Genomic DNA, 15,522 nt, shown 5'->3' on the forward strand with positions numbered 1-15,522 from the left:
TCTTGCAATTAAGTATTGGACAGCTGTCCTCCATAAACAGGAATTAAAATGATCTAATATTACTCATAATTTTATTAAAATCTTCCAAGTATGTGTTTTTCATAATCTTTTGGAGGCAGAAAGGGTAGAAGTCAATATGAGTCATGTTTCTAAAATGGCTTAATCATTTTGCTTCAAAAAAATCATAATCTAAGATTTCCATTTTTCAAATGGTGATTTTTCTCCTAATTTTTTTCTTTCCAACCCCCTTCCATCTTGTGCCTCCTCATATTCTTAAACACCCCCACCTCCACCATTCAGCACCATTCAACTTCCTGGAGGTGTAGGGTGAAGTGAGTGTTGGTGGCAGAGACTGTGAAACACTTCTTGGGATGAGGCCAAAAGGTGCTGACCTATATACCACCATTAGTGGGAATTTGGGGATAAACTAAAGAGGCAATAACACACTGTGTTCTTGCAATGTGTTCCCACATGATATGGAAGCTCACATATTTCCTCTTAGATTCAATGGAGAAGAGGAAGTTTTTTAAAAAACCATAGCCAAGATATGGACGCAACCAAAGTGCCCATCAAAGGATGAACAGATAAAGAAAATGTGATATATCTAGTGGAATATTGTTCAGCCATTAAAAAAAAAAGTTGCAGTCTTCCCTGGTAGTTCAGTGGTTCAGAATCCACCTGCCAATGCAGGGGACACGGGTTCAGTCCCCGGTCTGGGAAGATTCCACATGCCATGGGGCAGCTAAGCCTGTGAGCTCTGAGCCCATGGTCTACAAGAGAAGCCACCGCAATGAGAAGCCCAGATACCACAGCGAAGACGAGCCCCACCTTGCCACAACTAGAGAAAGCTCAAGCACAACAGCAAAGACCCAGTGCAGCCAAAAATAAAAAAGAATGCTGCCGTTGGCAACGTGGATGGGCCTGGACAGTACTATGCTAAGTGAACTAACTCAGAGAAAGACAAATATTGTATGATTTCACTTGTGTATAGAATCTAAAAACCAAAACAAACATAACAAAGTAAAACAAAAGTCATAAGTACAGAGAACAAACATGGGATTGTTGGTGGGGATCGTGAAATAGGTGAGGGAGGTTAATAGGTACAAACTCCCAATTACAAAACAAATGAATCACAAGTATGAAATGTACAGTGCGGGGAATATAGTCAATAATTACATAATATCTTTGTGTAGTGACACCTGGTAACTGGTCTTATCATGGTGATCATTTTGAAATGTATAGAAATATTGAATCATTATGTTGTGTACCAGGAACTAACCTAGTGTCGTAAGCCAATTATACTTCAAAAACAAACTCATAGAAGAAGAGATCAGAAGTAGTTACCAGAAGTGGTTGAAAGGTACAGACTTCCAGTGATAAGCTAAACAAATGCTAGGGATCTAAAGTAGAGCACAATAAATACAATGAACACTGCAGTATGTTATACATGAAAGTTAACAGAGTAAATCCGAAGAGTCCTCACCACAGGAAAAAAATTTCTCTATTTCTTTAATTTTATATCTATATGAGATGATGGATGGTCACTAAACTTAATGTGATAATCACTTCATGAGGTTTTTATGTCAAGACATTATGCTGTATACCTTAAACAAATATTAATACAGTGTTGTGCACAAATTATATCTCAATAAAACTGGAAGATAAAAGGCATTCCCAGTTTTCCAGCTCCTCCTGACAATCCCCACAGAAAATTCCCATCACTTTGTCTGCATTTGCAGAAATGAAAGAAAACAAGGGATTTCAGCTGGCAGCCATGATAGCTTCCAGCGGGGTTGGAAGGTAGGGAAGGACTGAAAAATGGTGGCAGGAAGACTGGGTGAGTGCAGAGCCAGTAGGGAATGGGCACCGGCCTCCCAGGCAGGTAGGTTACTGGATTAGATAGTTTTTCCCCATCAGACCAGTAATAAAAGTAACAGGAGCAGGAATTCCTTAGTGATCCAGTAGTTAGGACTCTGCTTTCACTGCCAAGGGCGAGGTTTCAGAACTAAGATCCTGCAAGCTATGAGGCCAAAAAAAAAAAAAAAAAGAGAGAGAGAAATATTTTTCTAAATCACAGATTATTAAGTAGGGAGTTCTAGGAAAGCAATATAACCTCAGATTGAACCAACATTCATTGAAAACCTAATTTGTGGCTGGCATTAAGCTAAGCACGTTTGCATACAGCGTTTTCTCATTTAATCTTATTTAAGGATGCCATGTGCGCTCCAGATTTTGCTCTTTATTATTAGATACACTGTCTATGCCTTTGTGGGTTTTGTTTTTCTCCCCCTCAGGAAAATATTATGACACTCCTATAACGCTGCCTTTACCCTGGATGGAAAATCAGAAAGCCACGTTGCTTGACATTGTTTCCCATTGCCCAGTGGGGCCAGAAGAAACCAGCTCTATCTTACTTGCCGTTTTCAGTGACTGAATCTCAAATTTCTGAACCAAGATTGCTGTTTGGAGTAACTCACAAGTGCTTTGCAATCTCCCTGTCTCTCCTCTTCCCCATAATCTTTCTTATTTAACAACAGGGGGCAATGAATAAATATGCCCAAGCAGGCAAACATGAGAGAGAATCTAAGAAACTATCATGACATTCCAAAGAAAGTTACGAAAATAAATGCTCATCTTGACATTCTACAAGTTAAATTAACATAGAGCCAGTTTCTTGTAAAGGGCATATAATTAAGTTTCAGAAGACCTGGGCTTGATTTTACTTCTGTCATTCTCTCAACATGTAACATTGGATTAAATCTCCTCGCTTTCAACCTCAGTGTGTACAATTTAACAATAAATACTCAGCAAGTTTGTGAATTTTAGACCAAGCAATACACCTAAAAATATTTTGTCCATTGCTGAGGCCTGCATATTAGTTATTTAGGAAAACAAGCACAACCCGGAACTGAGGAAGCAGACAAAACAGCAGAAACAAAATGCAAACTCAACTTTTCTACTGTTGTCCTTTTCTGAAGGGAAACCTGTTTTCACAACTTTCCTGTTCCAATGCCTTTCTTCATTAAAAATAAATAAATAAATAAAAAGCCTTTTATGCTTCTTACTAAAGAACAAATCTCAAATCTTGCACGATCTTCTTTGTAAGGTTCTGAAACTGCTGCTTTCCCTCAGAACATTCAGCAGCACCTGCTTCATCAAGGCTTCCTAAGGGGTCTCTCTCGTGGAATGGGCATCAAAGACTCAGACAAACTCTCCTCAAAGTTCTCTGCTGGTCTGAGAGTCCCTGTTCCTGACTCTTCTTTCTCTTTCCCAGTCACCGTGGGAGAACTTTTTACCTCTTTCTTTTCCATCAGTCTCTCTGAGAAAATGTCCAACTTTGCCCTCTCTCCAAGAAATGCCTTACAGCGACTGATCAGCACCAATATGCACAAGGAAGATACCTCATTAATCCAAAAATCAATCTGATAATAACAAATTCTGTTCATATTCTGAATCTGACACGTGAGGAAGAGTGGGGCAAACTCCTGGAAATCATGAAGGTGCTGCCTTTGTTAGAAGGACAGGAAAGAGGACTTCCCTGGTGCCACAGTAGATGGGAATTCACCTGCCAATGCAGAGTACACGGGTTTGAGTCCTGGTCTGGGAAGATCCCACATGCCCAGGAGCAACTAAGCCTGAGAGCCGCAACTACTGAGCCTGCGTGCTGTAACTACTGTCCATGAGCCCAGGAGGCTATGCTCTGCAACAACAGAAGCCACTGCAAAGAGAAGGCTGCCCACTGCAATGAAGAGCAGCCCCCTCTTGCCACAATTAGAGAAAGCCTGCACACAGCAACAATGACCCACCACAGCCAAAAATAAATATATAAAATTATTTTTAAAAAAAAGGACAGGTAAGAGCAGCTGATCCAGAGGAGGGCTGTCTTTCTGGAGATGGAGGGGAAGCCGTGGCTCTGCATTTTCCCAGTGAACAAGAATCAGCTCTGACCCAGGCTGGGGGTTCCCTGGGAAGGAGAAAAAGTGGAACAGAAAGGCCATCCTGCAGAGAAGTCACACCTCACACCCCAGCCAACCCGTGAGGGCACCTCAGTTGAAGTGACTTGGGGATTTATCTTTCTGGGAAAAACTGTTCTGACATGTGCATAAGACTGAAAATATAAGGATTCTCTTTACTAGTTTGTTTATAATAGCAAAAATCTGGAGGAAAAAATAAAAGCATAAATGTCTCCATTAAATGACCAGAGATGTTTAGGAAATTTATGCAGGTGTTGACTGTCATGATCTTTGGGGTTACTATTGGTACGGATTGGTTGGGAGCCACAGCGTATCTCATGCAATGAAGAATTTTCCCCATCCATCAAGGATTCTGGGTGTCCTGTCACAGCCTTGTGGGTGAAAAACATCTGAGCCAAAAACTGAATTCCACTACATATAAACACAAATCAGTTTTCGCACAATTTTAATATATGATGATTTCTAAGAATGGAACCACCAAATAAACTGAGACACACTGGAACTTTGTTTAGTTTGAATCTTTACCATGAGTCGTTCATCATCTCAGAAAAATCATGAAGTCATTGGCAATGTCATCCAGGGTATTTAATTTAGCATCAAATCACACCCAAATCTGTCTGCACTGGGGACTGTAGCACTCACTTGAGTCTATAAAGAGGTACAGCATCTGTCTACTTGATGATGTCATCTGCTTGAGTGTGCCCAAGTCATTTGTATATCAAAGTATATGTTAATTTATTATACATTGTTTTTCTTTGTATCCTTTTATTACAGTTAGAACATTATATTGCTTTTAAATCTTATATTATATAATATATTATGTACGAATTTCATTTCAGGACAATATGGAGGTGTTCTCCAATATTTTCATAAAAAGGGAGCATTGGTTCAGAGTATCCTTGATATGATATATTACAGAATACTCTGCAATAGTTAAGAGAATTACCACTCTAATGGCAGAGAGTGAAGAGGAACTAAAGAGTCTCTTGATGATGGTAAAAGAGAGTAAAAAGGCTGGCTTGAAACTCAACATTCAAAAAACTAAGATCGTGGCATCTGGTCCCATCACTTCATGACAAATAGAAGGGGAAAAAGTGGAAGCAATGACAGATTTTCTTTTCTTGGGTTCCAAAGTCACTGTGGACAGTGATTGCACCCATGAAATCAAAAGACGATTGCTCCTTGGAAGGAAAGCTATGACAAAATTAGACGGTGTGTTAAAAAGAAGAGGCATCACTTTGTCAACAAAGTTCTGTATAATTGAAGCTATGGTTTTTCCAGTTGTCATGTATGGATGTGTTGTTGTTATTGTTCAGTTGCTCAGTCATTTCTGATTCTTCGCAACCCCGTGGACTGCTGCATACCAGGCTTCCCTGTCCTTCACCATCTCCTCCTGGACAATAAAGAAGGTTGAGCACCAAATAACTGATGCTTTCCAACTGTGGTGCTGGAGAACACTCTTGAGAGTCCCTTGGACATCAAGAAGACCAAACCAGTCAATCTTAAAGGAAATCAACCCTGAATATTCATTGGAAGGACTGATGCTGAAGCTGAAGATTCAATATTTTGGCCACTTGATGTGAAAAGCCAATTCAATCGAAAAGACCCTGATGCTGGGAAAGATTCAAGGCAAAAGGAGAAGACAGTGGCAGAGGATGAGATGGTTAGTGTCACTGGCTCAGTGGACATGAATTTGAGCAAACTCTGGGAGATAGTGAAGGACAGGGAAGGCTGGCATGCTACAGTCCGTGGGGTTGCAAAGAGTTGGACATGACTCAGTGACTAAACACACATATACTGATTGGAAAAACTGCTAAGATAGTTGAGTGAAGAAAGTATTTCAAAGAAGTTTATACAGCATGTAGAGCTGATACCAATTACACAACCACAATGTGTGGGATGATATATGTATATATAGAGAAAAAATGCACAGAGGAAACATCTGAAAGTCTATAAAATCAACTGATAATGAGGAGATGGAATCAGGAATGGTAGTCAAGGTGGATTTCCACTTTGTGAAGCTTAAAAGTGTACAGAGAGTGTATGCAGGAGTCCATTACATAATTTAAAACAGCTAAAATTAAAATTTTGTAAAGAATTGCTGGGAAAAAAGCCATGCTTGAGTTCCCAGTGTTGTCAGCCCCATGTGGTTGGCCTAAACTTCAGGGAGGCCAACAGCAGGAGTAGCCTTGGCACAGCTGGGCCACCACCCCAGGAGCCAGCCTCTCATGCGGAGGAACTTCACCCATGCCGGGAAATCTGAAGACTCTGTGGGTCCCTTGGCAATAGTTGGCCGCATCTAGATACCTACATCTTGCACGGAAGACTGGAAGAGAAGACATTTGTCCTGGGTCCCACTCCTAGCCCAGGAGAAGCCCTCCACGGAGCCCAGCACCAGTGGGAAATGGGTGTTCCAATCCAAAGGATTCCCCTCCAGGGAGCATCACTGCATGATCACCATCAGCCATGAAGGAGGCCCTGGCACAGGCCTCCTGGCTTTGTGGCTTTCCACACCAGAGAGTAAGGCCAACTTCATGCAGTCATCAAGAAAGGACTGAGCCAACCTGGGTTCCCTCCCTCTGTTGCATACCAAAATTCAATGAAGCATCAGGAGATCCCAGTCTCATGACAGGAAGGGGACAAGAGCATCAGAGAAGGGTTACAATGAACCCCTGGGGCCTTCTGCCATCACCAGAGGGTCAAGGACTCAATGTCCTCCAAGAAAGAAAGTGCGTACCTGATCCCACAGTTCAGTCACTCAGTCATGTCCAACTCTGTGACCCCATGGACTGCAGCATGCCAGGCCTCCCTGTTCATCACCAACTCCCAGAATTTACTCAGCCTCATGTGCATTGAGTCAGTGATGCCATCCAACCACCTCATCCTCTGTTGTCCCCTCTCCTCCCGCCTTCCATCTTTCCCACCATAAGGGTCTTTTCAAATGAGTCAGTGCTTCGCATCAGGCAGCCAAAGTACTGGAGTTTCAGCCTCAACATCAGCCCCTCCAGTGCCACGTGACTAACTCATAATGCTTGGTGGTTATGGTCAGCACAAAGGGCCCCCTCTCTAAAGTTCGCTGGGCTCACTGTACATCCTAAACACAATGGAAAACTTGGAACTCACCTTGTGGAAAGGCAGCTACAGCAGTAGAAGAGTACACTTAGCCCATTGGGAGGAAGATGTTCTAAACATAACAGATCCATCTGCATGCAGGGTAACAGTCATTTCCCCAAGTCCTAGCCGCCTGGAGCATAGATGACACATCACAATGGCACTAGGCTCTGTGTGCCCTGCCAGCCTGCTCTGCGGATCTCCACGCCCGGCCCCCTGGGCCTCCACGCCCCCAGACAGCTGTGCAGGGTTCTGCCCCCACAGCTGTCAGGCTCCCTGCTGCTGCCGTCCATCCGGCCGCTGCTCTGCCTGCCCGTGTCCTCACCTCACCACCACACCCTGCAGTTCCCAGGGGAACGGTCCTGCCTCCAAGGAGCACGCTCTTAACTTCAACCTTCAACCTTAGACATGCTTTAAACAGATAGTTCAGGACCAGAACACCTGAGAAAGCTTTCCTGATGGCAAGACCAGAGTGCTACGAGAGCTCACACACCTCTACCCTCTCCAAACCCCTCTGCCCTCCAAGCATCCAGTTAGGTGACATTCTTTACGGATTCTTAATTTTTTATGCACGAGTTCCCAGAACCTAGCCATCACTAACAGACTTTTCTCATAAATAAGATTCCTGGTGTCTACACAGAGAGACAAGCATTAAATGTGATTTAGAATGTGAGCGCTGGTGTCAGATCAACTGAGTTTGAAGATCATCTTTACCATTACTTAGCTTGAGTTAGTTAATTTCCTGGATTTCAGCTTCCTCGTTTCTAAATGTGTACACCACGCAAGTTTCGTTGAAACATTAAATGGCAACATATATGAAGTGGTTAGCACAGTCCTGGTTCATATAAGACTTCTGTCCCAGGGTCACCTGGAGAAAGAGCTATGAAGCCCCCACTGCAACTGTCCAACGCAGTGATGCACATTTTAGAGACCTGTATTCTGATGTAGGGGCTTCTCTGATGGCTCAGTGGTAAAGAACCCACCCGGCAACGCAGGAGATGAGGGTTGGATCCCTGGGTTGGAAAGATCCCCTGGAAGAGGAAATGACAACCCTCTCCAATATTGCCATGGCCAGAGATGCATGGTGGGCTACATTTCGTGGAGTCGCAAAGAGTCAGACACAACTGAGTGACTAAACAACAATAACATTCGGATATATTATCTCATTTCTTTAACACTGTTTTCTTATCTCATAAGGCTTCCTTGGAGAGTGGGATTTCTGAAATTCTGCTGGACTTTTACTTTGTTTGGGGGACCTTCGAATAAAGAATATTCATAGAATTGTGGAGTTTGGTATCCCGAAAGTGTTAGAGTGGTATTTATTCCCAAAGCTCCTCACAGACTAAATGGCTCTGAGGGGCCTTCAGAGATCACGTGGTCCTGCTGCTGACATCAGGTGCATGCATGCTAAGTTGCTTCAGTTGTGTCTGACTTTTTATGACCCCATGGACTGTAGCCTGCCAGTCTCCTCTGTCCATGGGATTCTTCAAGCAAAGAGTGCTGGAGTGGGTTTCCATGCCTTCTTCCAGGGGATCTTCCTGGCCTGGGGATCAAATATTGGTTTCTTATGTCTCCTGCATTGGCAGGTGGGTTCTTTACCACTAGCGCCAAATGGGAAGCCCCAGACTTCAGATAAGATCTCATTATCCCTACTTGAAGCCAAGAGAGCTCAAGAGACAGGCCTAGAGTCTCAGAGTAGAAGACAGAAAGAAGTCAGGATCAACCCCCAAAATTAGGACATTTGGTCACTTCCACTGTATATGAGTGTCCATGGTTCTTGGTATCAAACCCTCAATGCTCTAAGAAAAAAGTGAAAGTCGCTCAGTCATGTCCAACTGTTTGCAACCCCATGGACTGCAGCCCACCAGTCTCCTCTGTCCATGGAATTCTCTAGGCAATAATTCTGGATTGGGTAGCCATTCCCTTCTTCATGGGATCTTCCCAACCCAGGGATCAAATCTGTATCTCCCTCATTGCAGGCAGATTCTTTACCATCTGAGCCACTGGAGAAGCCCAAGAACCAAGGGCATTTCTGTATGAAAACGATGCCTGTTCACTGTTGTCACCACAGACCAGTTAATACAATTAGATGCTTCCTCAAGGGAATGGTAATTACAATAATAACAGGTTAGTACCATTAGGAAAATGGCTTTCTTTCTGATTTTGAGAATCACAAAATGACAGTGAGGTATGTATTTCAATCTGCAAAGGTGACGAAGGAAGAGGAAACAAAAACAAATCCTCACCAGGAAGCAAAAGACAAGTGAAGGACTGAGTTAACTGTGGCGCCTCTCAGGACGAATCCCTGCTTTAGGCAGAAGGCCAGACTTACAGGGAGGCTGCGGAGAACCCAGCCCGAGGGAGCAAGCTGGACGACAAAGGAGCAGGAAGACTTAGCTTTTGTTTCTGGCCCAGCTGGATGGCTGAGGGACATAAACTCACAGCCTCATAGCAAAGCAGGAGCAGGAACAGGATACATTAGCGAAAATTACAGCATGCGGCTGCAATCTCCACTCACTTCATTCTCCTACCAGGATCCTGGCAGCAGAGCAAACAAAAGGCAGGTCTGCTCCTGGGCACCTGCCTTTGGCACCCTCTCCTCTGAGAAAACTGAGGTCTGAATCCAAAGCCCCATAAGACAACTTTACTTCCACAGAGCCTCTCTGGGGAGACAGAGAAGGCGGCTGCAATCCCCACCACAGCTCACTGCACAGCCTCACAAATGCCCCCTTGAAGTATCTGGCCCGTTTTTAACCAGCGTTCTGCCCCAGAAGGGTCACTGATTAACAATTCTTAGGGGAAATAAATAGACTCTGGGTAATAAGATAAAACCTAACCTTTCTTCTCTTCTTTGTGCTTAGTCTGGTTTCACGTGCTCACACGGGGCCAAGTGCAGAGGGCTTCAGACCAGAGTTCCTCCTGCGGAATGGCTATGCCAACACCTCAGCTGGGTGGTTTCAAAATCCAAGATGGCGGCTGGGGCCCGTGTGCAGAGGCTGCTCACGGCACTGCGATCCAAGATGGCGGCTGGGGGCCGTGTACAGCGAAGCTGCTCGGAGCACTGCCATCTGGAGCCCTGAGCAGTACCACTACACTGGACGGAGGAGAACTCTGCCCGCTTCCCTCCCTTCCGTTCTCCACTGAGGAAACCCGTATAAAGCAGCCCCACCCACCAGCCTGTAAGGGGAGCGTGTGTACTCTAAAGCAGAAGTCAAATCTTTCCATTTTTGATCGGAAACTAAACTTTCCTTTCCTTGGAACCAAACTTGGCCCATTTTATCAGCTCAAGAGACACCAGAGAAGAGAAACCTTGTTGGGAATGACGCAGGAGGGTAACAGAAGGTGCTGCCACATCTCTGCTTGCTCTTTTGTTCTCTCTCAAGCCACCTTTTCCCAAGGCTTCTCTGGTCGCCACCGCCAGTCCCGTTTTTTGGTTTCTCCCACTAGCATACCCCACTCAGCCAAACAAAATCCCAGCTAATGACTCTTGGTCCAGCTATGGTTCTGCGCCCAATTCCTATGTGTTTTTTCCCACACCACCAAGCGACTCCTCAACTCTGGCTGAATGTCCCACAATTCAGGTGAATGTAGACACTATCTAGCCAGGGCCAGCATCAGATTCCACAGGGTAAGGGCTCATTCCCTCCAGACCGCACCCCCCACTCCAACTTCAAACACCTGTAGCAAGTCTATAGAGCAGAGGCTTCCACAACCTCCTCCTCAGGTTGGATTAACTTGCTAGACCGGCTCAGAGACTCGGGGAAAGAATTTATTAATTAGTTTCCTGGTTTATTATAAAAAGATATAATTCAAGAACAGAAATCAGCATTTCCATTACCTCTCCAGGCACCACTCTCCCAGAATCTCCAAGTGTTCACCAGCTCAGAAGCTCTCCTGGCTCCATCCTTTTGGGTTTTCATGGAGGCTTCATTACCTACTCGGTCTTCCCAGGTTGCGGTGGTGGTTGTTGTTCTATCGCTCAGTCGTGTCCAACTCTTTGCGACCCCATGGACTGCAGCACGCCAGGCTTCCCCGTCCTTCAACATCTCCCAGAACTCATTCAAATTCATGACCATTGAGTCAGTGATGCCATTCAACCATCTCATCCTCTGTTGTCCCCTTCTCCTGCCTTCAATCTTTCCCAGCATCAGGGGCTTTTCAGGTGAGTCAGTTCTTTGTATCAGGTGGCCAAAATATTGGAACTTCAGCTTCAGCATCAGTCCTTACAATGAATATTCCAGGTTGATTTCCTTTGGATTGACTGCTTTGATCTCCTTACAGTCCAAGGGACTCGCAAGAGTCTTCTCCAACACCACAGTTCAAAAGCATCGACTCTTTGACACTCAGCCTTCTTTACAGTCCAAGTGGAGCTAATGGTAAAGAACTTGCCTGCAAATGCAGGAGGTGTAAGAGATGCAGGCTTGAATCTAGGTCAGGAAGATCCCCTGGAGACGGAAATGGCAACCCACTCCAGTATTCTTGCCTGGAGAATCCCATGAATACAGGAGCCTGGCAGGTTGCAGTCCATGGAGTTGCAGAGAGTCAGACATAACTGAAGCAACTTAACACACACATTACATAGGCTTGATAAAGGACAGACATGCTATGGACCTAACAGAAGCAGAAGATATTAAGAAGAGGTGGCAAGAAATCACAGAAGAACTGTACAAAAAAGATCTTCATGACCCAGATATCACAATGGGGTGATCACCCACCTAGAGCCAGACATCCTGGCATGTGAAGTCAAGTGGGCCTTAGGAAGCATCACTATGAACAAAGCTAATGGAGGTGATGGAATTCCAGTTGAGTTATTTCAAATCCTAAAAGATGATGCTGTGAAAGTGCTGCACTAAATATGCCGGCAAATTTGGAAAACTCAGCAGTGGCCACAGGACTGGAAAAGGTCAGTTTTCATTCCAATCCCAAAGAAAGGCAATGCCAAGGAATACTCAAACTACTGCACAATTGCACTCATCTCACATGCTAGTAAAGTAATGCTCAAAATTCTCCAAGCCAGGTTTCAACAGTACATGAACCGTGCACTTCCAGGTGTTCAAGATGAATTTAGAAAAGGCAGAGGAACCAGAGATAAAATTGCCAAAATCCACTGGATCATGGTAAAAGCAAGAGAGTTCCAGAAAACATCTACTTCTGCTTTATTGACTATGCCAAAGCCTTTGACTATGTGGATCACAATAAACTGTGGAAAATTCTGAAAGAGATGGGAATAACAGACCACCTGACCTGCCTCTTAAGAAACCTATATGCAGGTCAGGAAACAACAGTTAGAACTGGACATGGAACAACAGACTGGTTCCAAATAGGGTAAGGAGTATGTCAAGGCTGCTCCTGCTTATTTATATTGTCACCCTGCTTATTTAACTTACATGCAGAGTACATCATGAGAAATGCTGGGCTGGAAGAAGCACGAGCTGGAATCAAGATTGCCAGGAGAAATATCAATAACCTCAGATATGCAGATGACACCATCCTTATGGCAGAGAGAAAAGAACTAAAGAGCCTCTTGATGAAAGTGAAAGAGGAGATGAAAAAGTTGACTTAAAACTCAGATTCAGAAAACGAAGATCATGGCATCTGATCTCATCACTTCATGGGAGATAGATGGGGAAACAGGGGAAACAGTGAAGACTTTATTTTGGGGGGCTCCAAAATAACCGCAGATGGTGACTGCAGCCATGAAATTAAAAGATGCTTATTCCTTGGAAGGAAAGTTATGACCAACCTAGACAGCATATTAAAAAGCAGAGATGTTACTTTGCCAACAAAGGTCTATCTAGTCAAAGCTATGGTTTTTCCAGTGGTCATGTATGGATGTGAGAGTTGGACCATAAAGGAGGCTGACTGTCAAAGAATTGATGCTTTCAAACTGTGGTATTGAAGAAGACTCTTGACAGTCTCTTGGACTGCAAAGAGATCCAACCAGTCCACCCTAAAGGAAATCAGTCCTGAACATTCATTGGAAGGACTGATGTCGAAGCTCAAGCTCCAATACTTTGGCCCCCCTGATGTGAAGAACTGATTCATTTGAAAAGACCCTGATGCTGGGAAAGAATGAGGGCAGGAGAAGGGGACGACAGAGGATGAGATGGTTGGTTGGCATCATCGACTCAATGGACATTAGTTTGAGTAAACTGTGGGAGCTGGTGATGTACAGGGAGGCTTGGCATGCTGCGGTCCATGGGGTAGCAAAGAGTCGGACACGACTGAGCGACTAAATTGACTAACTACATAGTCATGATTGATTAAGTTGTGGGTTATCAATGACATCCAATGACCAGCCCCACCCTTCTCCCCAGAGATTGGGATGGGACTGTAAATTCCTACCTTCTGATCACTAGATGGGTTCTCCTGGCAACCACCTCCTCCCCTCCCCGACCATGAGACTGCCCTAGGGGCTTTTCACCAATTGTCTCATTAACATAACAAAAGACATTTAAGTCACCCTCTGCATAAGAAATTCCAAGAGTTTTAGAAGCTTGCCAGAAGCAGGGACAAAGACCAAATGAATATTTCTTATTAAATTACAATATCACACTGATTTATCACCATTATCTCTAAAGCATTTAACCTGGATGGGGGGGGAGAAGGAGGAGAAGAGCAGGCATTCATTCTAGCACACGTACTTCCACACTGAGATATGTTTTTTAATCAAAAATATGCCCCTATCAATGAGTATACAGTTGACCCTTAAATAACCCGAGTTTGAACTGCCCAGATGCCCTTACATGTTGATTTCTTTTTTACAATGAGTATGTACTACAGTCGCAAAGAGTCGGACACGACTGAGCGACTTTCACTTTCACTTTCACAGCACTACACCATCTGAGGTTGGTTGAATTCTCGGGTGCAGAATCGCAGGTATGTAGATCCAATTAATTATAAAGTTATATTTGGACTTTTTGAGTGCGTGGTGGGTTGGTGCCACCTAACCCTCGTGTTGTCCAAGGGTCGACTGTATATCAGTTGGTAAACTTCCCTCACTTTGCTGTTGTTCCACTGGTGAAACATCACTCATACATCCTTTCCACTCACTGCAGAAGTCTGAACCTTATTCTTCCCAGGACCATTGTCTCTAATTCTCTGCTCCATTAGCCACCAGAGCTCAAAAGCCTGTCTGATCACGTGGCTCTTATGTACAGAACTTTGCTGCCTCTGTTTATACAGAGAAGAAAGTTCAAACTCTGTAAGCTGTTCACCAAGCCAACACCATCCTGCCTTCCTGAGCTTGAACCCCGTTTCTCCCTCCTCACCCCAGCCCAGCCCATCACAACGCATCGCGGGCCATTTCCTGGACAGAATATCATTTTCCCATACTGTACACTTATCCAGCTGCTGCCTGCCTGGACCTGAAACACCCTTGCTACACACCTGACTCTCCCCAACACAACCCATCAACACCCTGCCTGAAGTCCTCCCATCTCTTCCTAGGACTAAGACCAAGCCTCCTAACTTGACCCTGATTCTGCCTTTGGCCCTCCTCCTGAACCACACCCCTATCTATTCTCTGCACACGGCCCAGAGTGACTCCTTGAAAAGGTGAGCCACAATGTTTATCTTCCTTAAAGGGAACCCTCCCATACTGATGGTAAGAATGCAAATTGGTACAACAATTATGGAGAACAGGGGCCTGGAAAATCCCATGGACAGAGGAGCCTGGTGGGCTGCAGCCCATGGGGTCGCAAAGAGTCAGACACAACTGAGCAACTTCCCTTTCACTTTTCACTTTCATGCAATGGAGAAGGAAATGGCAACCCACTCCAATGCTCTTGCCTGGAGAATCCCAGGGACGGGGGAGCCTGGTAAGCTGCCGTCTATGGGGTTGCACAGAGTCAGACACGACTGAAGTGACTTAGCAGCAGCAACAGCAGCAGCAGTATGAAGGTTTCTTTAAAAACTAAAAATAGAGCTACCATATGATCCGGGCTTCCCAGGTGGCGCTAGTGGCAAAGAACCTGCCTGCCAATGCAGGAGACTTAAGAGATGCAGGTTCGATCCCTGGTTCAGGAAGATCCCCTGGAGAAGGGCACTGCAACCCACTCCAGTATTCTTGCCTGGAGAATCCCATGGACAGAGGAGCCTGGTGGGCTACAGTCTATAGGGTCTCGAAGAGTTGGACACAACTGAAGTGACTTAGCACAGCACCGTATGATCCAGCAATCCCACTCCTAGGCATGTATCTAGAAAAAACTATAATCCAAAAATATATATGCAGGACTTCCCTGCTGGTCCAGTGGCTAAGCCTCTGCTCCCAGGACAGGGGGACCGGGCTTGATTCCTGGTGAAGGAGCTAGATCCCACTTACCACAACTAAAGTCATTGCCACATGCCGCAACTAAGACCTGACACAGCCAAATAAATAAGAAAAGAAAAGAAATCGTGCCTACCTTTAAAACACACACACACACAAAGATACATG

The sequence above is a fragment of the Capra hircus genome, chromosome 4 (genome assembly GCF_001704415.2).
Source record: "Capra hircus breed San Clemente chromosome 4, ASM170441v1, whole genome shotgun sequence".
Classification (NCBI taxonomy): domain Eukaryota; kingdom Metazoa; phylum Chordata; class Mammalia; order Artiodactyla; family Bovidae; genus Capra; species Capra hircus.